The sequence below is a fragment of the Ovis canadensis genome, chromosome 23 (genome assembly GCF_042477335.2).
Source record: "Ovis canadensis isolate MfBH-ARS-UI-01 breed Bighorn chromosome 23, ARS-UI_OviCan_v2, whole genome shotgun sequence".
In the NCBI taxonomy this organism is placed as follows: domain Eukaryota; kingdom Metazoa; phylum Chordata; class Mammalia; order Artiodactyla; family Bovidae; genus Ovis; species Ovis canadensis.
In genome coordinates this window covers 35539542-35562163 of record NC_091267.1, presented here as the reverse complement: position 1 = coordinate 35562163, position 22622 = coordinate 35539542, and the positions used below count along the sequence as shown (strand labels likewise).

At 40.8% G+C, this 22622-nt stretch overlaps 1 protein-coding gene across 5 annotated transcripts in view; it reads left to right on the top strand.

The window, feature by feature from the left end:
- MAPRE2 (microtubule associated protein RP/EB family member 2) overlaps nucleotides 1–22622 on the top strand; it is a 187244-nt gene that overhangs the window by 117753 nt on the left and 46869 nt on the right. The window lies entirely within an intron of this gene.

Genomic DNA, 22622 nt, shown 5'->3' with positions numbered 1-22622 from the left:
TGAGTCTTTGGCCAAACAGCCATGTGGATTTAGTGGGTGACTAATATTTCTGAAATGGAGTTTAATTGAAACACTCTCTAAGCTAGGTTCAGGTTGAAAAGAGAAATTTGGGGGTTTTGAGTAAACGTACTATTGCTAATGCTGAAACTGAAGCTCCAATACTTTGACCACCGGATGTGAAGAGTCAACTCATTGGAAAAGACCTTGATGCTGGGAAAGATTGAGGGCAGGAGGAGAAGGGGGTGACAGAGGATGAGATGGTTGGATGGCATCACCGACTCAATGGACAGGCATTTGCGCAAACTCTGGAAGATGGTGAAGGACAGGGAAGTGTGACCTGCTGCAGTCCATGGGGTCACAAAGGGTCGGACACGACTTAGCGACTGAGCAACGATGACTATTGAGCCATTTTTTGATGTTCTAACATATCACTTTAGGTATTCCTAAAGTCAGCGGATATTTAGTAAGCACCTATAGTGTGTCAGAAGGCACGCTAGAATCTGGGGATACAGCCAGATACAAAAAGCAGTAGAGGGGCTTACTGTCCTAGTGGTCCAGTGGTTGAGAATCTGCCTTGTAATGCTGGGGATGGGAGGTGGGTTCGATCTCTGGTCTGAGAACTAAGGTCCCATATGCTAAGGAGCACTTAGGCCCATGCGCTACAACTTCTGAACGCGTGTGCCGCAACTAGAGAGTCTGTGCGTCACAACGAAAGATCCCACGTGATACAACTAAGACTCAGTGCAACCGAAAAAGAAAAAAAGGCAATACAGATGATGCCTAGTAAGGACCTGTTCCTTTACTACCAAAGTTCTGCTTGACACATTTGTATCCAGAGCATTTAAGTTCCTTTTTTCTCAGCTTTTCCTGACTACAAAGCAAAGGTTAAGCAAGGTCCCTGGGCAGAAGTGGTGGCCTTCCGGCCCTTGTCACCGTTGGACAGCCTTGCAACATGAATGGGCAGTGTGTGCTCTGAATGTCTGAAGCAGGGGTAGACCATCCAGTTTCTCCACAGCTGAGATGATCAAGCTACACATCTTCAAGTTCTGCTGTTCTTCAAAGGAAAATATTTTTTCTAACCTAGTTTTTCCCTGAATTGTTTTTAAATTTACAGTTTATCAGCCACATAGACACTATTAAAAGAAAAAAAAAGGAGTGTCAGAAGTCATCATCAAATGTTTGGGCATGTTGGGCATGTTAGAATGGTATACCTGAAAACAGAAGAATTGCTTGGCAGTTCTTAAAATAACCATCACTCCACAGATTGAGTCAGGAGTTCCTTCTTATCCAAGTAAAACCATCACTGACTGCACACATAGGGTCAGGAGTTTGTTCTTATCCAAGAGTTTGGTCTTATCCTAGACCAGATTATTTAACAATAAGAAGCATATAAATGCAAAACTCGAGATGGTAAAATTTCCTACAGTTTCTCCTAGCATTCTCCAAAGGAAGACCACTTCTTCACTTTGATTTCTTTTAGATTATGTATTTGACGATTCATACTGTATGTCAACTTTAAAATTACACTTAATTACAGTTAAGTGTAGCATTTAAAAATTGAATGTTTTTAAAGAAAACGTCTTTCTTGCCTTTTTTGCTTTCTTTTTAAAATTAAATTTTATTCTTTCAGTTTCTTCTAGGATTGAATATCAGAAGTAAATACTTGTACATTCCTCATACTAATTTGGGATCCTCGTAATACTAGAATTGTGCTTAGAAAAGGGTTCAGTTCAGTCGCTCAATAGTGTCCGACTCTTTCCAGCCCCATGGACTGTAGCACTCTAGGCTTCCCTGTCCATCACCAACTCCCAGAGCTTGCTCAAACTCATGTTCATCGAGTCAGTGATGCCATCCAACCATCTCATCCTCTGTCATCCCTTTCTGCTGCCTTCAATCTTTCACAGCATCAGGGTCTTTTCCAGTGAGTCAGTTCTTTGCATCATGTAGCCAAAGTATTGGAGTTTCTGCATCAGTCCTTCCAGTGAACATTCAGGACTGATTTCCTTTAGGATGGGCTTGTTGGATCACCTTGCAGTCCAAGGGACTCTCAAGATTCTTCTCCAACACTCCAGTTCAAAAGCATCAATTCTTCGGTGCTCAGCTTTCTTTATAGTCCAGCTCTCACATCCATACTGAAAAAACTATAGCTTTGACTAAGTGGACCTTCGTCAGCAAAGTAATGTTTCTGCTTTTCAATATGCTGTCTAGCTGTCTAGGTTGGTCATAGCTTTTCTTCCAGGGAGCAAGCATCTTTTAATTTCATGGCTGCAGTCACTATCTGCAGTGATTTTGGAGCCCAAGAAAATAAAATCTGTCACTATTTCCATTGTTTCCCCATCTACTGGCCATGAAGTGATGGGACAGGATGCCATGATCTTAGTTTTCTGAATGTTCAGTTTTAAGCCAACTTTGTCACTCTCCTCTTTCACTTTCATCAAGAGGCTCTTTAGTTTTTCTTTGCTTTCTGCCATAAGGGTGATGTCATCTCTGTATCTGAGGTTATTGATATTTCTCCCAGCAATCTTGATTCTAGCTTATGCTTCATCCAGCCCGGCATTTCTACTCTGCATATAAGTTAAATAAGCAGGGTGACAATATACAGCCTTGACATACTCCTTTCCCAGTTTGGAACCAGTCTTTTGTTCCATGTCTGGTTCTACCTGTTGCTTCTTGACCTGCATACAGATTTCTCAGGAGGCAGGTCAAGTGGTCTGGTATTCCCATCTCTTGAAGAATTTTCCACAGTTTGTTGTGATCCACACAGTCAAAGGCTTTGGCACAGTCAATAAAGCAGAAGTAGATGTTTTTCTGGAACTCTCTTGCATTTTCTGTGATCCAGCAGATGTTGGCAATTTGATCTCTGGTTCCTCTGCCTAGAAAAGGATTAACCTGGGAAATATGCAGAAAGCAGTGTATTATAGAAAAATACTGTCTTGTGTATCACAGTCTGCATGACTGTGACATGGTAGTTCCTCTGCAGTTGCGGGACGCTTCCTTTGGTACCACCGTGGCCTTTTGGGCTCTCTCTGACTTCCAGGCCTCTTCTCAGGGAGCTGTGGGGAAGAATGTCATCTCTGGAAAGGAGGGGGCAGTGTTGGTGTTAATGATGCTATCGGTGTTGGTGAGAGCTTGTGGACTGGATGAGGGGCGGGGGGAGCAGTAGGGAAGGAATCCTCAGCTGCACACCTTGGAGAGGAGGTGAAATGGCTTTGATCTGGGAAGAACCTTGCAGGTCCCAGTCCCAGGGACAGTGGCTTTAGCTGTTAAAAAGGCAACCTTTCTAACACTGATCCAGAGTGCGTGGTCCCTAGTGTAGATATGGACTGTGGGTTTGTGCTGGTCTGTTCACACCTACTAAAAAGCCTCTTCATCGATGAGCTGTGACACCTGGAGGTCACACAATGTCCTACATATAGTACTGTTGATAGAACAATATGAGGAATAGTCTAATAGAAATTTCCTGAGAAATTGGGATGGTTTATAACCTTTAGGGATTAAAAAAATTTTTATTGAAGCATAGTTGGTTTACAGTATTGTGTTGATTTCTGCAGTACAGCAGAGTGATTCAGCATATATATATATATATATATAATTTTTCATATTCTTTTCCCTTATGGCTTACCTCAGGATATTGAATATAGTTCTCTGTGCTGTACAGTAGGCTCCACACTCCCTTCCCCTTGGCAGCCACAAATCTGTTCTCTGTGAGTCTGTTTCTGTTTCATAAATAAGTTCATTTCTGTCGTATTTTAGATTCCACAATAAGCGATATCCTATTTATCTTTTTGTCAGTATGATAATTTCATTCTTTTTAATGGCTGCATAATATTCCATTGTATGGATATTGTATATACCACATTTTCTTTATCCATTCATCTGTCGATGGACAGCTTTAGGTCATTTATCCTTAATCTCATTTGCCTCTAAAATAGATACATTCTTAAAATTGAAGCTTAAAAATGGCACAGTTTAAGGGACTCTTCTCTAAAGAAACTTGTGCCTAGAAATATTGGTTCCCTCACTACCTACCAAATTAACTTAAGCTGCTTCTTTTAAAGCCTTGAATGGTCTGTCTGCAATCCATCTTCCCAGCATCTTTCACCCTCACTTCCCTCCCTGTAGCCTGCATTTGCCCAAACTCAGCTTTCACCAGCTGTTTTAATTCCCTGTTTTTGCTTGAAATGCCTCTTTCAGGACCATCCCCAATGCTATCTTCCAGCCTATTCATTCAGCAAAATGTGTGTGTTCCCTCTTAAAGTCTTAAGGTCATTGAGAACCATTAACCTCAATATTGGGGCATCCCTGGTGGCTCAGAGGTTAAAGCATCTGTCTGCAGTGCAGGAGACCTGGGTTCGATCCCTGGGTCGGGAAGATCCCATGGAGAAGGAAATGGCAACCCACTCCAGTATTCTTGCCTGGAGAATTCCAACCTCAGTATTGGAGTCAAGGTGCTTGAGGTCTAGAAATGACTGTGCAAATTTGACTTGACTTTATCTGTCTGATAATATTGATGACTCTTTGGGAGAGTTTATTGAGCAGTTTATTTTCTTGGGCTCCAAAATCACTGTAGACGGTGACTGCAGCCATGAAATTAGAAGACGCTCCTTTGAAGAAAAGCTATGACCAACCTAGACAGCAGAGACATTATTACTTTGCCTACAAAGGTCTGTATAATCAAAGCTGTGTTTTTTCCACTGGTCATGTATGGATGTGAGAGTTGGACCATAAAGAAGGCTGAGTGCTGAAGAATTCACGCTTTTGAACTGTGGTGTTGGAGAAGGCTCTTGAGAGTCCCTTGGACTGCAAGGAGATCCAACCAGTCCATCCTAAAGGAGATCAGTCCTGAATATTCATTGGAGGGACTGATGCTGAGGGTAAAGCTCCAGTACTTTGGCCACCTGATGCGAAGAACTGACTCATTGGAAAAAACCCTGATGCTGGGAAAAATTGAAGGCAGGAGGAGAAGGGGATGACAGAGGACAAGATGGTTGGATGGCATCACTGACTCAATGGACATGAGTTTGAGTCAGCTCTGGCGATGGTGAAGGACAGGGACGCCTGGCGTGCTGCAGTCCATAGGGTTGCAAAGAGTCGAACACGACTGAGTGACTGAACAACGTCAATTGGGCAAAAGTTTTGAACTAACTCCTTTAATCCTTGTGTCTCTGTCATATAGTTTAACTCTTAGAGTTGTTTTGTACTTTTGCTAGAATTTCCATGTATGTTTCTCTGGTCTCCCAAAACTAAATTTCTTGGTCCTTTAAGAGTAAAATCATTTTCCTCAATAAGTATTTGTTGGTTTATTGATTTTTTTCATTGATTAATAAATCAAGTGACATCCGTCTGTACCACCTTCCAGATGGGCATTTCTTTATAACCACAAAAACTAGATAAGAAATCCAGCTTTTTAGATTCTTACCTCCTAAAGCTTTTCTTAATTTAAATCTTGCCTTTTGGACTTCCCTGGTGGGTAAGAATCCACCTGCCAGCGCACATGGACAGGTTTAATCCCTAGTCCAGGAAGATTCCATATGCTGTGGAGCACCCAAGCCCATGCATGACTGCTCCTGAGCCCGTGTTCCAGAGCCCACGCACTACAGCTATTGCTGCAGCTGCTGATGTCCCTGCTTCTGGAGCATGTGCTCTGCCACACGAGAAGCCACCGCCGTGAGAAGCCTGTGCGCCACAACCAGAGAGTGCCCCCCGCCCCCGCCGCTCTCCGCAACTGGAGAAAGACCCAGCACAACCCCCAAGATAAATTAATTAAAATATTCTATTTAAAAAATTGCCCTTTTACATAGTCACTCATGTAATTTCAGTACTTAAAAAAAAAGTGTTTTTTTCCATTAGAGGAGGTAATACAAACAAGTGTGTGAGAATATATGAGCGCGCAGTCATAGAGAAACTGTATCTTCTGATATTACAGCTTTACCAAGCTTTCTATTTTGATTACCCTGGTAAGAAAAGTGACCCCTTCAGAATGGGCTTCCCATGTATCTTTCTACCTTGTTTTTCATTTGTAGTAAAAGCTTTTCCTGCTGCCTCTCCTCCTCTGTCTGGAAAGCCAGATTCTAACTTCAGCTCTATTCTCGGACTTCGGCCTTGGGGACGTCTCGCTGCCAGTTTCAGTATCTGGGAGCCAGTGACATTTTGTCCTGCCACCATTCCTGCCTGCGCTCTGAGGGCCTCTCCCATTCCTGCATTCCTGATTCCCATGTAGAGGCCAGAGCTTATGGTATGAAGCTGCTTATGTCAGACAGCTTGTTTTGATAAAATTCAATGAGTGCATTACCCTAAAGGAAGTCACTGGTGTTAGAAATGAGAAGTGAAACCAAGCACCCAGCTCCGGTCCGGGTTGTTGTAAAAAGAAACCTTTCATACCACCACGATGATTCTTGACCTGCCATTTCTTTCTTGTGTCAGTCGACTGAATCTTTGCATCAGTAGGCAGATTTGCAGTTTTGTGTTTTTCCCTAAGGCATTCAAATGCAAGATGGTAAGTTGCAGGGTAATTATGATTTCATTGAACAAAACAACTGGAAATGGTCCAGTTAGACTTTAGCATTCTTTGCATCCAGTTTTCAACTCAGAGTTAATGTCTATGAAAATTATTTCCATGATTTTATTTTACCACTCTTAAAATGCCAGCTCTGTTCTGAGTATTACATGTTTCTATCTATCTGTCATAATCTAATAATTTCTCTAAAATATACTTTTAAATACAAATATTGGTACCTAAAGCTTAATCGAAGGCTATTTGGTGTGTAGATTTTTGTGCTGTGGTCAGTGATTCGTTCATGCTGACTCTTTGGGACCCCATGGACTGTAGCCCACCAGGCTCCTCTGTCCATGGGATTTTCCAGGCAAGAATACTGGAGTGGGTAGCCATTTCCTACTCCGGGGGATCTTCCCAACCCAGGGATTGAACTCCAGTCTCCTAAATTGGCAGGTGGATTCTCTACCACTAGTGCTACCTGGGAAGCCCAATGTAGATTTTTACTGTATTGAAATTTCCTACTGTAAGAAGAAAATAGTCTTCATTCTCCATGATTTTTTGATGAAGAACTACTTTTAAATCAACTCATTGCATTGATCTTGGGGGGCTTCCCTGGTGGCTCAGATGGTCAGTCTGCCTGCAACACAGGAGACCCAGGTTTGATCCCTGGGTCAGGAAGATCCCCTGGAGAAGGGAACAGCTATCCACTCCAATATCCTTGCCTGGAGAATTCCATGGACAGAACAGCCTGATGGGCCACAGTCCATGGGGTGGCGAAGAGTTGAACAAGACTGAGCAACTAAATACGCACACACATTGATCTAATATCTGATCGATTATCTCTGTGAGAGTGTCGCTTTTAACATTGTTCTGTAAGTTTCTTAATAAAAGTCTGATTTAAAGGCAGCTTCACTTTTAAAGGGGCTCAAATGGTAAAGAATTCGCCTGCAATGCAGGAGACCCAGGTTTGATCCCTGGGTCAGCTACCCACTCCAGCATTCTTGACTGGAGAATCCCATGGTCAGAGGAACCTGGCAGGCTACCATCCATGTGGTCACAAAGACTTGGACACGACTGAGCGACTAACACTTACTTTGTAAAAAGTACTCCTGGTTTTTGAAGGCAGGTTGTGAACAGAGAGCTTTCGTATCTTTAACTGCAATTTGCTGCAGCTTATAAGATTCTTAAAAAGGTTTTATATCATAGGAATCAGTAAAACTTCAGGACATGTATCAGATGAAAGCCCAATGACATGGTTTGACAAGGATTTTTAATATATCTGATGATACTCTTAAAAATCCATCTGTTGGCATGATGATTGCTGGCTTATTTCTTTTTCTGTAAAAGGAAGATGAAAATATCCTTTGACAGCTTCCTGAGTGGGAGAAGGGCATGGATGGAGAGCTTTTAGCATCCAGTATAAGTCACAGAAGCCTTCTCCATCTATGTCTGCAAGAGTTGAAGTCTTCCTGCTGGTTCCAACTCCTTTTCCTCTTCAAGGAGTCAGTTTGAAAGCTATCTGTCTTTGAGACTTCATTTAAAATATGAATTAAAAGTTTCAGACATAACTCCAAGCAAAAGGAAGAAGCAGGAAGCTCAGTTGAGGACCCTGAGAATTCCAGGGAGCAAACTCAGTTGAAACCAAGTTTCTCAATTCCAGATCTCTGTTTGTGAATCTGTGACTCAGGGCAGGTGAAGTAGACAGTGTCCTAAGTTCACTTTCACAGAGTTAAATAAGACCGTGTAACTGAAGCTATGAAGCTGCTGCTCATGCCAGGAATGCGAAAGATGCCTATGAAAACAGCACGGGGCTACTACCAATTTCAGCACATTTTTGTTGGATTAGAAAAATGCAGTTGAAATTGGGAGCTTTAAATTCCTTTAAAATATCCACGTTTCAAAGCTTTGTGTCATAGTTGCCATTAAAGTCTTCAAGCCTTGTGTTTATGTAGGTAGCATGGTTTCTGCTGATGTGATGGAAATCTGTAACCCTGTGTTTTGAATCCTCACTTTGCTCATTAGGAAGCCCCGATTTCCCAAAGGGAATACTGCCTCCAGCATGAGGTTTGGGCTTTGGTAACCGATGCAGTTCTGCGGTGAGATCAGTTCAAGGAAAGATGGGCTGAATGCGAAAACAGAGTGGGAATGATTTCATGATTATTGTGTAAAAACAGTATTCTAATGGGAAAGATACTTAATAGTCAGCTGCAGAAGATGACAGAAAATATGATTATGTTTCTGAGTGTATCGATATCAAGAGCTCAGAGAAGGGTACCTGGATGGGAAGGACATGAGTGGGTGCTCCTGGGAGCATCCTGCAGACGCAGCTACATAATCCTGTCTCCTATAGCAACCAAGCAAAAGATGGCGATGGCTATAAGCAGGCACGCTGGCAAAAGTCTTAGTTATGTGATGAAACATACTGTTGTCTCCTAATTAGCAGAAATAGCAAGTGTCCCTTAAAAGACACATTGGTGATGGACTGCGAATTAGAGAATCATCTGATTTTAGGGCTTAGAGATCTGTCCAGACCAGACATTTTACAGCTAGGAATACTGTTGACTTCGAAGGGTGTGATGACATGTCACAGTCCATTCAAGATGATTGAGGCCAATAGTCTGGATTTCTATCCTTCCCACCCCCTCCTCTGTCTTCACTGATAGTAATTTGAGAAAATAAGCGTTTTTAAAACGTTGTATGATTTCTGTAATTAAAGGTGTATTTGCACAGATGTGTCCATTAAATAGGTGTCATTTTTTTTTGCTTCTGACCCTTCATCAGTACCAAGTAAGATTGTGGAAAGTGATAATTGAATACCTCAATGACATAGACTTTTCTATAGAAGGGTTCCCTGGCCTGGGAGAAAATCATATGGGCAATTTGAGTAGCTGTTCATGGCCAAACCAAATATAGCTTGATGTCTTCTCCACAGATTGTATCCCATTTCTGGGAAAGTACTGTGAAATCTTGACAGCAGTAATGTATTATTTTTTTTCAAAGACTATAGAAATTTATTTATTTTAATTTTTGTTGGAGAATAGTTGACTTACAATGTTGTGTTACAGGTGTGCAGAAAAGTGAACAGTAATATATTATTGGAAGAGGATATGCTTTATATATATATATATATATACACATACATATATATACACTATATATGTAAAATAAAGTTATTAGGAGTATGTATACTAAAATATAAAATCACGACTTTGGGGCAGATTATTGAGCTCTCTGTCCAGCCCAATCCTCCAAGATTATGAGGAGCAAACAGCTGACACCCCTCCTATCAGTCTGAAAGGTTCGTATGTTCTCTTTCCTTTGTGACTCCTTATAAAATTATAATCTAGCAAGTTTTCTAAGCTCTCTTTGAACCTTTAAATTTTATAAATCTTAGAAGCAGCATAGAGAAGGAGGAAAAAAAAAACACACTTTTGAATTCCTCTTGTGTTACTTTTGTTAGCAGAATGACTTTCTGAGCCTGTTCCCAAATCTATAAAATAAGGTGATGATAATTTAAAATACTTACCTCCATGGGATTCAGAAGGTTTCAAATGGATAGGAAAGCTTTACAGATTTTACACAAATGTAGTTGTTTTCCTTTCGTCTATTTCTTGGCATAATACAACCCATAAACTTAGTGAGTAATATTTCCTTTCTCTTTTGTTATCTGAAATTTTCCTTTAAAAAAAATGTCAGTTTATTCTGATATTCTGCTGGGGTCCTGGGATGGGATCTGGTAAAAATTAGATCATTTGTCTTCTCATGCTCTTCATGATTTCATAGACTTAAATCATACATCCTCAGGTCTTTTGAGGCTGAATATTCATTGCTGAGTTCTGCCTTCATACCGTGCCCCAGCTCTTCATTTTGAATTCCTGTCCTCCAGTTTTTCAGCTCCATTATGTCACTTTTGATATATTGCAACTGAAATTATCCTCAGGGCTATAGGCGCAGGCATAGCATGGCACTGTACAAAGGCAGAATATTTTCCCTTTTTCTGCTCATTTCCTGATTATTTCCAGAGTCTCATTGACCTTCATAAAACTGTAGTAGCACCTTGAGCCAATGGGCTTAGAGCATAGTCCATCATAATTAATGTCTTGGTAAGCACAACATCCTACAATTTGTATTGCTTTTACCTTGGTGTGATAGCTAGTATTTAGCCTTTTAAAGCTTATTTTTCACTTTTCTGAAGACTGATTTCCAGAGTAGCTCTTGTTTTGGTTAGGTTTTTTATTGTCTTTAATGTATTTACCCTGTCAATTCTTAAAAAAACAGCAACTCTTTCAGTAATGCCTCTTACCTGGGACTTTGGTGACATTAGAATTTTATTGTTTACCAGCCCTTGTTGTGGTTTAGCTGCCACAACCCGTAAAGCTTCATTCATTAACCAGGTGTTTATTGACGCTCACACTGTGCAAGTTACCGCATTAGCTTGGATACAGAGGGGACCCAGCCAGATTAATGTGCAGACTCTCTTGAAACCTGCATTCCACAAGCCAACATATGAGTTAACCATAAAATACCAGACCTAAAACTGAATGAGATAGTCGAGTAATTCAGGGGTCACTTCAGATGGTGTGGTCAGGGACGGCCTCTGAGGAGGTGACCTCTAAGCCTTGCTATGAGTAGCAGGAACGTGGCGTACCAAGGAAGCCAGTGTGAAAGGAGCTTCCGGGGAGCGGTAGACAGAGGCCTGGGCACTGGGCACTGTGGGTCAGGGAAAGAGTTTGGATTTTGTAATGGTTTCACAGGAACCACTGGTGTATCCTTAACAAAGGGCGGCACATGAGTCATGGCAACTTTGGCATAATTTGATAAAAGTGGGATCTGTGTAAAATGTAGGCCACGTTATTGTGGGATGAATGAAATGACCTCCAAATATCTACACCTGTCAGTGAAGTGAGCAATATCCTAAATTGTGGCTGGCTAGACTTCTTGCCTGGAGAATCCCAGGGACGGGGGAGCCTGGTGGGCTGCTGTCTATGGGGTCACACAGAGTTGGACACAACTGAAGCGACTTAACAGCAACAGCAGCAGCCTTTTAGGACAATGTGAGTGATTTTCAAGTTAGTTGAATTTTCAAGTTCGTTGGTACCTGTTTTGTCTAATTAAGGAACAAAATACACACTTTTAAGATGGAGGTACTGGTCACCAGAGCCCAATACTAGTCAGAGGTTGAGCTGGATGGAGAAAAAAAGGTGACTGTTAGACTCAGTAACAGAGACACTATTGATAACCTTGATAACCTCTATAGTAAGATTGGAAGACAATTGAATTGGTTTGAGTGGTAGAGTAAACATTGAAAATAAAGACAATTTTGTTAAGTTTTGCTGTGTATAGGAGGAAATAAATGGCAGAGTAGCAAGATTGGGGCTTCCCTGGTGGCTCAGTGGTAAAGAATCTGCCTGCAATGCAGGAGACACGGGTTTGATCCCTGAGTGGGGAAGATCCCATGGAGGTGGAAATGGCAATACACTTCAGTATTCTTGCCTGGGAAATCCCATGGACAGAGGAGCTCGGCAAGCTGCAGTTCATGGGATCTCAAAAGAGGTGGACGCAGCTTAGGGACTAAACAACAACAAACTAACAGATTGTATGGAGTTAAGGAGGTTTTTAAAATCTTATTTTGTCAAAATCATATGACACCAGAGCATGTTTGCACACGTTAAGAATAGTCAGGGTGGAGAAGGAAATGGCAACCCACTCCAGTATTCTTGCCTGGAGAATCCCATGGACGGAGGCGCTTGGGCTACAGTCCATGGGTTGCAAAGAGTCGGACACGACTGAGCGACTTAAAAAAAAAAAAAGAATAGTCAGGGGACTTTGCTGGCGCTCTGGTGTTTAGGACTTCACCTTCCAGTGAAGGGGATGTGAATTCAATCCCTGCTTGGAGAGCTAAGAGCCCAGGTGCCTCCCGGCCAAAAAATCAGCACATACAATGGAAGCAATGTTGTAACGAATTCAATAAAGACAGAGCTCAGTTGGTAAAGAATCTGCCTGCAATGCAGGAGACCCGGGTTCGACTCCTGGGTCAGGAAGATGCACTGGAGAAGGGAATGGCAACCTACTCTAGTATTCTTGCCTGGAGAATCCCATGGAGGGAGGAGCCTGGTAGGCTATACAGTCCATGGGGTCAGAAGAGTTGGACATGACTTTAAAATGGTCCACATTGAAAAAAAAAAAAAAAAACCAAGACTGTATGGAGAGAAATTGACATTGCAGGAGAGTGAGGAAAGTTGCAGTAGTGACATCCATGAGAAGGTGAAGGGAGATGGGATCCAGAGCACGGATGGAGGGGTGACCTTTGATGGGAATCGGAACATGACAGCCTTGTTTAAGCTGTGCCTGAGTGTGGTTTCCTGCCCCACAAGAACCACTGCTGATCTTCTTAGTAGCAACAGTTACTGTCAAGGCATCCTTTTCATGATGTCTCTTTTAAGCACTAGAGATTTGAGGAATGGAAGTTGAAAATATCCAAATGGACATACCCAGAGACAGTAGCAACAATTCTTTAGTAACATTTTCAAAGTCAGGAAGATATTTTTAAAAAATTTTCAGGGCCTCCTTTGACTCTAGAAAATAACATACAATGTTATACCTAAATGATCATATAACATTACTTGAACTTACTGCAAATGCTAATGTAATCCACCCTTTAATTCATTGTTTATTGAAGAAATTAGTCAGCTTCTTTGCTGTTCACATGAAGTGAGTAGGGAAGGTGTGAAAAGCCCAGGACGTAGCTGTAGCTGATGTGCAGTAAGGATTCTGACCAGATCTTTTTTTTTTTTAACTTTAGTACTCAAGCTTTTAGACCCTCAGAAATGTGGACAGTTTCCCATAGTTTAAGTTATTTTTTTAAACTTAAAAGAACCATAAGAAAAGAAGACAAAACCACACAAAAAATGTTGCACACAATCTCTTTTAAGAGTTTGTGAATCTAAGCCAGCAGTGTAATGAAAACTTTGTGAACACCACCAAGTAGGACTTAGTTCAGGGAATGCAAAGATGATTCAACATTAGGAAATCAATGATGATGATTGAAGAAATTTAATGTTAATCAAAAGAGGAAAACATTTTTGTTATCTCCATGGTAGTTGAAAAAGTAGTTGGTATATACTCTTTGTATACTTTATGTATATATATACACATACATGGCACAACAAATGCATTATTTTATGCAGTGATTTCTCCCGATAAAACCACAGAGAACTAACTGAAAATTTATTAGAACTCAGGAACAATAACTATAGCAATAAAAGTAAATGTTTAAAATCAGTAATTTTCAATCTAGATAAAATGGACAAATAACCCAAAAAGACATAAACTACTAAAACTTAAAAAATAGAAATTGTGAATAGCCCTGTGTAACACAAGATTGCATTTGCAATTAAAAAAGAAACAATTTCCACAAATAAAAACCCAGACCCAAATAACTTAACATTGAATTCTACCAACATTTAAAGAAAATCTAACACCACTCCTCTAAAAACTCTTCCAAAAAATAAAAGAGAGGGATACTTTACAGTTTGTTCTCCGAGATCAGTATCGCCCTGATACCAAAACCAAGAAAAAGATATCACACAAAAACTATAGATCAGTATCTCTTATAAATATAGACACAAAAATCCTCAACAAATACTAACAGAATAAATCCAGCAACATACAAAAAGGATTATATACTAGGATCAAATGGGGTTAATGCAAAGTTGTCTTAACATATGAAAAGCAATGTTGTACCAGTATTAATAAAGGACAAAAGCCACATGATAGTCTCAGTGAATATTGAAAAAGGAATTTGACAAAATTTAATACCCTTTAAAACCACTAAAACTAGGAATAGAAAGGAACTTTTCAATCTGATAATATCATCTATGAAAAACCCATGGTTATTATCATATTTGGGCTTCCCACGTCGTGCTCGTGGTTAAGAACCTGCCTGCCCATGCAGGAGACACAAGAGATGCAAGTTCAATCCCTGGGTCAGGAAGATTCCCTAGAGGAGGGCATGGCAACCCACTCCAGTACTCTTTGCCTGGAATATCCCATAGGCAGAGGAGCCTGGCAGGCTGCAGCCCATACGGTTGCGAAGATTATCATACTTAGAATGAGTAACTAGATGCTTCCCCCAACACACAAAGACCAAGAATAAGACAGGAGGTCCACTCTTAGCACTTTTATCCAACATTTTTCTAGAGCTTCTAGCCAGGCCAGTTGGGAAAGAAAAAGAAATGAGGTATTCAGTTTGGAAAGAAAGAAGTAAAACTAGAGTGATGATCTTGTATGCAGAAAATCCTAAGGAACCAACAAAAAACTATTAAAACTAATAAGCAGGATTGAAGGATAAAAGATCAGTATCCCCAAATCAACCTTATTAGTGTTATCTGAAAATAAAATTAAGAGTACAGTTCCATGTAAAATAGCATTAAAGAGAATATAATAGGAAGAAATTTAATGAAGAATTGTAATACACTAAAAACTTTGAAGCATCATTGGAGGAACTTAAGTGGAAAGACATCTCCTGTTTGTAGATTGGAAAACCTAATGTTGTTAAGATGGCATTGCTCCCCAAATTAATCTTTAGATTCAGTTAAGTCCCTGTCAAAATCTCAACTACCCTTTTTTATAGGAATTGAGCTGATTCTAAGATTAATAGGCAAGCTCATGGAACCCAGAATAGCTGAAGGAATCTTGAAAAGGAAAAACAAAGTTTGAAGACTTCTACTTTTGATTTGAAAACTGATTATAAACCTGTAGTAATCAGGACAGCATCACTGGCCCAAGGATAGGTATATAGATGGAATAGAATTGAAAGCTCAGGAATAAACCGTATATATATCATTAATTGATTTCAACAAGAGTGCCAAGATAATTAAATGGTGCTGGGACAGCTGAATGGTCATGTGCAAAATAATGATGTTTGAATCCAAACTGCACAGCGTATAGAAGAAATAATTGAAAATGCATCATTGACCTAAATGTATGAACTAAAACTAAACAACTTTTAGAAGAAAAGTAAGTGAAATCATTAGCATTTGGATTAAGCGATGGTTTCTTAGATATGACAGAAGCCAAGTCATTACCAAAAGAAACAGTGGATGAATTGTGCTTCATCAAAGTTAAAAAGATTCTGTGCTTCAAAGGATATCATCAAGAAAAAGACTTATCACGGACTTCCCTTGACAGTTCAGTGACTAAGACTTTGCACTCCCAATACGGGGGCCCCAGGTTCGATCCCTGATCAGGGATCTAGATCCCACATGCCGCAACTAAAGATTCTCCATACCACGACTAAAGATCCTGCATGTTACAACGAGGATGGAAGATCCCACTGGATCCTGTGTGCCACAACTAAGACGTGGTGCAGCCTAAATAAATAAATATTTTTAAAAGAAGAGAAAGACAATCCACAGAAAAAAATATTTGCAAAGCAAATATCTGATAAAAGACTTGTTTCTGAAATGTAGAAAAAAACTCTTAAATTCACCAATAAGAAGACATTTAACCTCATTTAAAAATGAGCGAGGGATTGGCGTTGGAGAAGGAAATGGCAACCTACTCCAGTATTCTTGCATGGAAAATTCCATGGACAGAGGAGTCCAGTGGGCTACAGTCTCACAGAGACCCATGGGGTCTCAAAGAGTTGGACATGACTGAGCATCTAACCCCACCCCCTGCAAAGGATTTGCATAAACATTTCTCCAAAGAAGATATACAGATAGTCAAAAAGCATTTGGAAGAGATGTTTAATGTCATTTGTCTTTAGGGAAGTCAAAAATTTACATGCATTAGAATGGCTGGAATCAAAAAGACAGTAAATGTTGCTGAAGATCTGGAGAACCTGGAACCCTCATACATTGCTGGTGGGACTGTAAAATGGAGCACCTGCTTTGGAAAACAGTCTGGCTGTCCCTCAAAATGTTAAACACAAAGGTGCCATTTTCCTCTCATAGGTATATCTCAGGAGAATTGAAAACTTATGTTCATGCAAAATCTTGTACATGAGTGTTTGTAGCAGCCTTGCTCATAATAACGCCAAAGTGAAAGCAACTCAAATGTTGATCAGCTGATGATTGAATCAATAAAATATGTTGTATTCATACAGTGGAGTATTATTCAGCCATAAAAAAAGAACATGACATTCCGACACATGCCACAACCTGGATGAACCTGGGAAAGATTTTGCTGAGTGAGTGAAACCAGATGCAAAGGCCACATACTTGGTGATTCCATTCATATGAAATGTCTGGAGTAAGCAAGTCCATAGCAACTGATAACTGATTTAGTGCCTAATTACCATGGCCTTGGGGGAGGAGAGAGTCAGGAGTCTCAGCTAACATGACTGGGGTTTTTTTGGCGGGAGAAAATCTTGAAAATCTTCTGGAATTAGAAAGTGGTGATAGAGGCATGATTCTGTAACTATATTAAAAACCTCTGGATTATAAACTTTAGAAGATTGAACTTCATGGTGTATGAATTACATTTCAGTAAAGCTCTCCCATTACATAGTAAATGACTACGTTTAAAAGAAAGTCTATTTTCTTCATGCTGTGAATGACAAATTCAAAATTATTATAGAAAGAATAAATGCACAACAGAATTTGAGAAATTTTTGAGGAAAGGGAGAGGAGAAATTATGCTGCATGTCGTGATACATGCGATTGTTGTTGCTTAGTCACCAAGTCATGTCTGACTCTCTTGTGACCCCACAGACGGTAACCGCCGGCTCTGTCCATGGGATTTCCCAGACAAGAATCCTGAGAATTTCCTTCTCCAGGGGATCTTCCCAACCCAAGGATCAAACTCAGGTCTCCTGCATTGGCAGGCAGATTGGCAGGACTCTTTACCACTGAGCCACCAGGAAGAGTGTGCAACTATCACAGGGACAGGACCCTCCCCCCCACCCCCCGCAAAAAAAAAAAAAAAAAACTAAGAAGAGACATTAAGAGCATGTATTAGAAAAGTCATAGAGAGTAAAAACAGTTATTCCTTGGTGGGAAGAGTATAGATTATTTATGAAATGATGGTGTTCAGCACCTCCCTAGCTTTATCAATCAGCATTTGGGGTTGCAACATAGCAGAAAATAATTGTGGCAAGTTGAAGCAGAGACAGATTTATAGAAACGATACTGGGCAGCTCAGAGTCATTGGGGAAGCACGCTCAGAAGATGACAGCCAGCAAAAGATGCTAAGAAACTAGAAAGAGAGCCTCGTTCAAGCCACTGGCTTGGGACGGGGAGGATGATGCTGAGCTGCTCCAGCTTCTGCTAGATCCCACTGCGGCCATCATGACCAAATTCTAATGGTCCCTGCATGTTTACACTCACTCCCTCAAGATTTGGAAACCCAGGCAAGAGCATCCAAAGACAGAGCCTAAGTCACAGGCTGGGTGTGGGGAAAGGACTGTTGGCCCACCTTCGGTGCTGTGGTGGGAGGCAGGGCCCTGTTGCATCAAGTCAGATGGGAAGGTGTCCAGTTGCTGGGGAGCCAAAAATGCCATTTTCACTAACATTTGGAATAACTAAAATTAGAACCATCCTTTACATCATAGACCGAAATAAATTCCACATGGATTCAGAATGTAAATGTAAAAGTTGAGACCATAAAAGTACCTAAAGAAAATACACATGCTTATTTATGTAATATTGGCTTGGGAAAGTTGCTAAGCATGATATAAAAATCAGAAGGCCATTAAAAATGTCAGTAGAGAATATTTAATGATCCGGATAGGGAATCATGGTCTGTTAAATTAAAAAAAAAAAATAGAATGGCTTGTGCCAGAATATTAACAGTGGTTTTCTCTGGATGATGAGATGGAGATGATTTTTCGTTCCTTGCTTCACACACTGTATGCAAGGTTTTCTTTTCTTCCTCAAACGTTGCTATTACTTTTCAAATTTGGAAAATGAGTGATTTGCTTGGTAGGTTTGTAAGAATGCATAGATACTGGTGTCTCCATAAGTAAACTTTATGCTAAACACTACAGAAGTGAATATAACTCTTTAAATGGCAGGTAATGAGACACTTGTGTTTAGACATCCCCTTTTCTATAAAAATTATGTTGAGTGGCTATTGGTATTGGCTCCATCTGGTGGCATGTCAAAAGGAAGACCCGGATAATGGATGACAGCTGTAAGAACACCCCCCAGGGTCCTGATGCTTATTTCCTCCAGTGTATTTTGTTTTGGTTTGTTTTATGTTGTCTTGTTTTTAAGAGAATCCATCTGCTTGACTACAAAATCCCAGTTTTGTACTCAGGGTATTAGCGTCCAAAGGAGGCATCGCAGATATAAAGATTCTGGAGGTGATAACTTATTGTGGCCTTTATTTTATCACCTTATCAGTTCAGCTCAGTTGTTCAGTCATGTCCGACTCTTTGAGACCCCATGAACTAGGCCTCCCTGTCCATCACCAACTCCCGGATTTTATCCAAACTCATGTCCATTGAATCGGTGATGCCATCCAACCATCTCATCCTCTGTCGTCCCCTTCTCCTCCTGCCCTCAATCTTTCCCAGCATCAGGGTCTTTTCAAATGAGTCAGCTCTTCACATGAGGTGGCCAAAGTATTGGAGTTTCAGCTTCAATATCAGTCCTTCCATTGAATATTCAGGACTGATCTCCCTCAGGATGGACTGGTTGGATCTCCTTGTAGTCCAAGGGACTCTTAAGAGTCTTCTCCAACAACCACAGTTCAAGAGCATCAATTCTTCAGTGCTCAGCCTTCTTTATAGTCCAACTTTCACATCCATACATGACCACTGGAAAAACCATAGCCTTGACTAGACGGACCTTTGTTGGCAAAGTAATGTCTCTGCTTTTTAATATGCTGTCTAGGTTGGTCATAACTTTCCTTACCAAGGAGTAAGCATCTTTTAATTTCATGGCTGAAGTCACCATCTGCAGTGATTTTGGAGCCCAAAAAAATAAAGTCAGCCACTGTTTCCACTGTTTCCCTATCTATTTGCCATGAAGTGATGGGACCGGATGCCATGATCTTAGTTTTCTGAATGTTGGGCTTTAAGCCAACTTTTTCACTCTCCTTTTTCACTTTCATCAAGAGGCTTTTTAGTTCCTCTTCACTTTCTGCCATAAGAGTGGTGTCATCTGCATATCTGAGTTAATTGGTTTTTCTCCTGGCAATCTTGATTCCAGCTTGTGCTTCATCCAGCCCGGCATTTCTACTCTATGTATAAGTTAAATAAGCAGAATCACAATATACAGCCTTGACGTACTCCTTTTCCTATTTGGAACTAGTCTGTTCCATGTCCGGTTCTAACTGTTGCTTCCTGACCTGTATACAGGTTTCTCAAGAGGCAGGTCAGGTGGTCTGGTATTATCATCTCTTTCAGAATTTTCCACAGTTTGTTGTGATCCACACAGTCAAAGGCTTTGGCATAGTCAATAAAGCAGAAATAGATGTTTTTCTGGAATTCTCTTGCTTTTTCCATGATCTAGCAGATGTTGGCAATTTGATCTGTGGTTCCTCTGCCTTTTCTAAAACCATCTTGAACATCTGGAAGTTCATGGTTCACATATTGCTGAAGCCTGGCTTGCAGAATTCTGAGCATTACTTTGCTAGCGAGTGTGATGAGTGCAATTGTGTGGTAGTTTGAGCATTCTTTGGCGTTGCCTTTCTTTGGGATTGGAATGAAAACTGACCTTTTCCAGTCCTGTGGCCACTGCTGAGTTTTCCAAATTTGCTGGCATATTGAGTGCAGCACTTTCACAGCATCATCTTTTAGGGTGTGAAATAGCTCAACTGGAATTCCATCACCTCCACTAGCTTTGTTCCTAGTGATGCTTCCTAAGGCCCATTTGACTTCACATTCCAGGATGTCTGGCTCTAGGTGAGTGATCACACCATTGTGATTATCTTGGTCGTGAAGATCTTTTTTGTACAGTTCTTCTGTGTATTCTTGCCACCTCTTCTTAATATCTTCTGCTTCTCTTAGGTCATACCATTTCTGTCCTTTATTGAGCCCATCTTTGCATGAACTGTTCCCTTGGTATCTCTAATTTTCTTGAGGAGATCTCTAGTCTTTCCCATTCTGTTGTTTTCCTCTCTTTCTTTGCATTGATCGCTGAGGAAGGCTATCTTATCTGTCCTTGCTATTGTTTGGAACTCTGCATTCAGATGCTTATATCTTTCCTTTTCTCCTTTGCTTTTCGCTTCTCTTCTTTTCACAGCTATTTGTAAGGCCTCCTCAGACAGCCATTTTCTTTTTTGCATTTCTTTTTCTTGGGGATGGTCTTGATCCCTGTCTCCTGTACAATGTCATGAGCCTCCGTCCCTAGTTCATCAGGCACTGTATCTATCAGATCTAGACCCTTAAATCTATTTCTCAGGTCCACTGTATAATCATAAGGGATTTGATTTAGGTCATACCTGAATGGTCTAGTGGTTTTCCCCACTTTCTTCAATTTGAGTCTGAATTTGGCAATAAGGAGTTCATGATCTGAGCCACAGTCAGCTCCCAGTCTTGTTTTTGCTGACTGTATAGAGCTTCTCCATCTTTGACTACAAAGAATATAATCAATCTGATTTTGGTGTTGACCATCTGGTGATGTCCATGTGTAGAGTCTTCTCTTGTGTTGTTGGAAGAGGGTGTTTGCTGGGACCAGTACTTTCTTCTGGCAAAACTCTATTAGCCTTTACCCTGCTTCATTCTGTACTCCAAGGCCAAATTTGCCTGTTACTCCAGGTGTTTCTTGACTTCGTACTTTTGCATTCCAGTCCCCTATAATGAAAAGGACATCTTTTTTGGGTGTTAGCTCTAAAAGGTCCTGTAGGTTTTCATAGAACCATTCAACCTTCTTCAGCATTACTGGTCAGGACATAGACTTGGATTACCGTGATATTGAATGGTTTGCCTTGGAAACGAACAGAGATCATTCTGTCGTTTTTGAGATTGCATCCAAGTACTGCATTTTGGACTCTCTTGTTGACTATGATGGCTACTCTGTAAGGCTACCCTACACTCTAAGGGGCTTCCCTGGTGGCTCAGAGGTTAAAGTGTCTGCCTCCAATAAGGGAGACCTGGGTTCAATCCCTGGGTCAGGAAGATCCCCTGGAGAAGGAGATGGTAACCCACTCCAGTATTCTTGCTCGGAGAATCCCATGGATGGAGGAGCCTGGTAGGCTACAGTCCACGGGGTCGCAAAGAGTTGGACACGACTGAGCAACTTCACTTTCACTATTCTCTAAGGGATTAGTGCCCACAAGAATAGATATAATGGTCATCTTAGTTCACTGATTCCTAGAATGTCAATGTTCACTCTTGCCATCTGTTTGACCACTTCCAGTTTGCCTTGATTCACTTTATAGTCTTACCTACAAATAATGGGCTGCCTCACCGTTTTGTATTTAGCAGCCCCTACTTCCTTGATAGGGCTTCCCTGGTGGCTCAGACAGTAAAGAATCTGCCTGCAATGCAGGAGACCCAGGTTCTATCCCTGGATTGGGAAGATCCCCAGGAAAAGAGAGTGGCAACCCACTCCAGTATCTAGCCTGGAAAATCCCATGGACAGAGGAGCTTGGTGGGCTAGTCCGTGGGACCACAAAGACCTGGACACAACTAAGCGACTAGCATTTTCTGCTTCCCTCTTTTCTTAGATTCCTATCTCAGTAGAGGATGCTCAGCCTCCATTTGACGTAAGAGACCACGTAGTCTCTTCTAGGTAAGGGAGAGTTTCTCAAACAGAATGAAAGGCTTCTTGCAAAACCGTGATACCAGTGGATGGAGGGGAGCTCTTTATGTTCAAAAAGGCATATTACTGGCATATTATAGAAACAGATGGAGAGATCTGGAGAAGTGCAGAAGCAAAGAGAACTCATAAATGGCCATTTATTCCCATTCTCACCACTCAATTTCTTTTCCTTTTTGTAAAAGAAAGATAATCTTTGTGACTTGGAAATGCCTTTAGCCTTTACTGTTAAGAAGATATGAATTAGTATGTGTGATCTTTCTGCAGTTTTCTAGTTGAAATTGTCATGATCTAAGAGTTCTTCATGAAAATGTACATACAGATGTATATGAAAGACTTCCTAATGAACCTGTTTTCTGTGACTATTTCCTCAAGGGACTCATCGGACATGTCTGTTATTTTCATTTCTCAGTCAT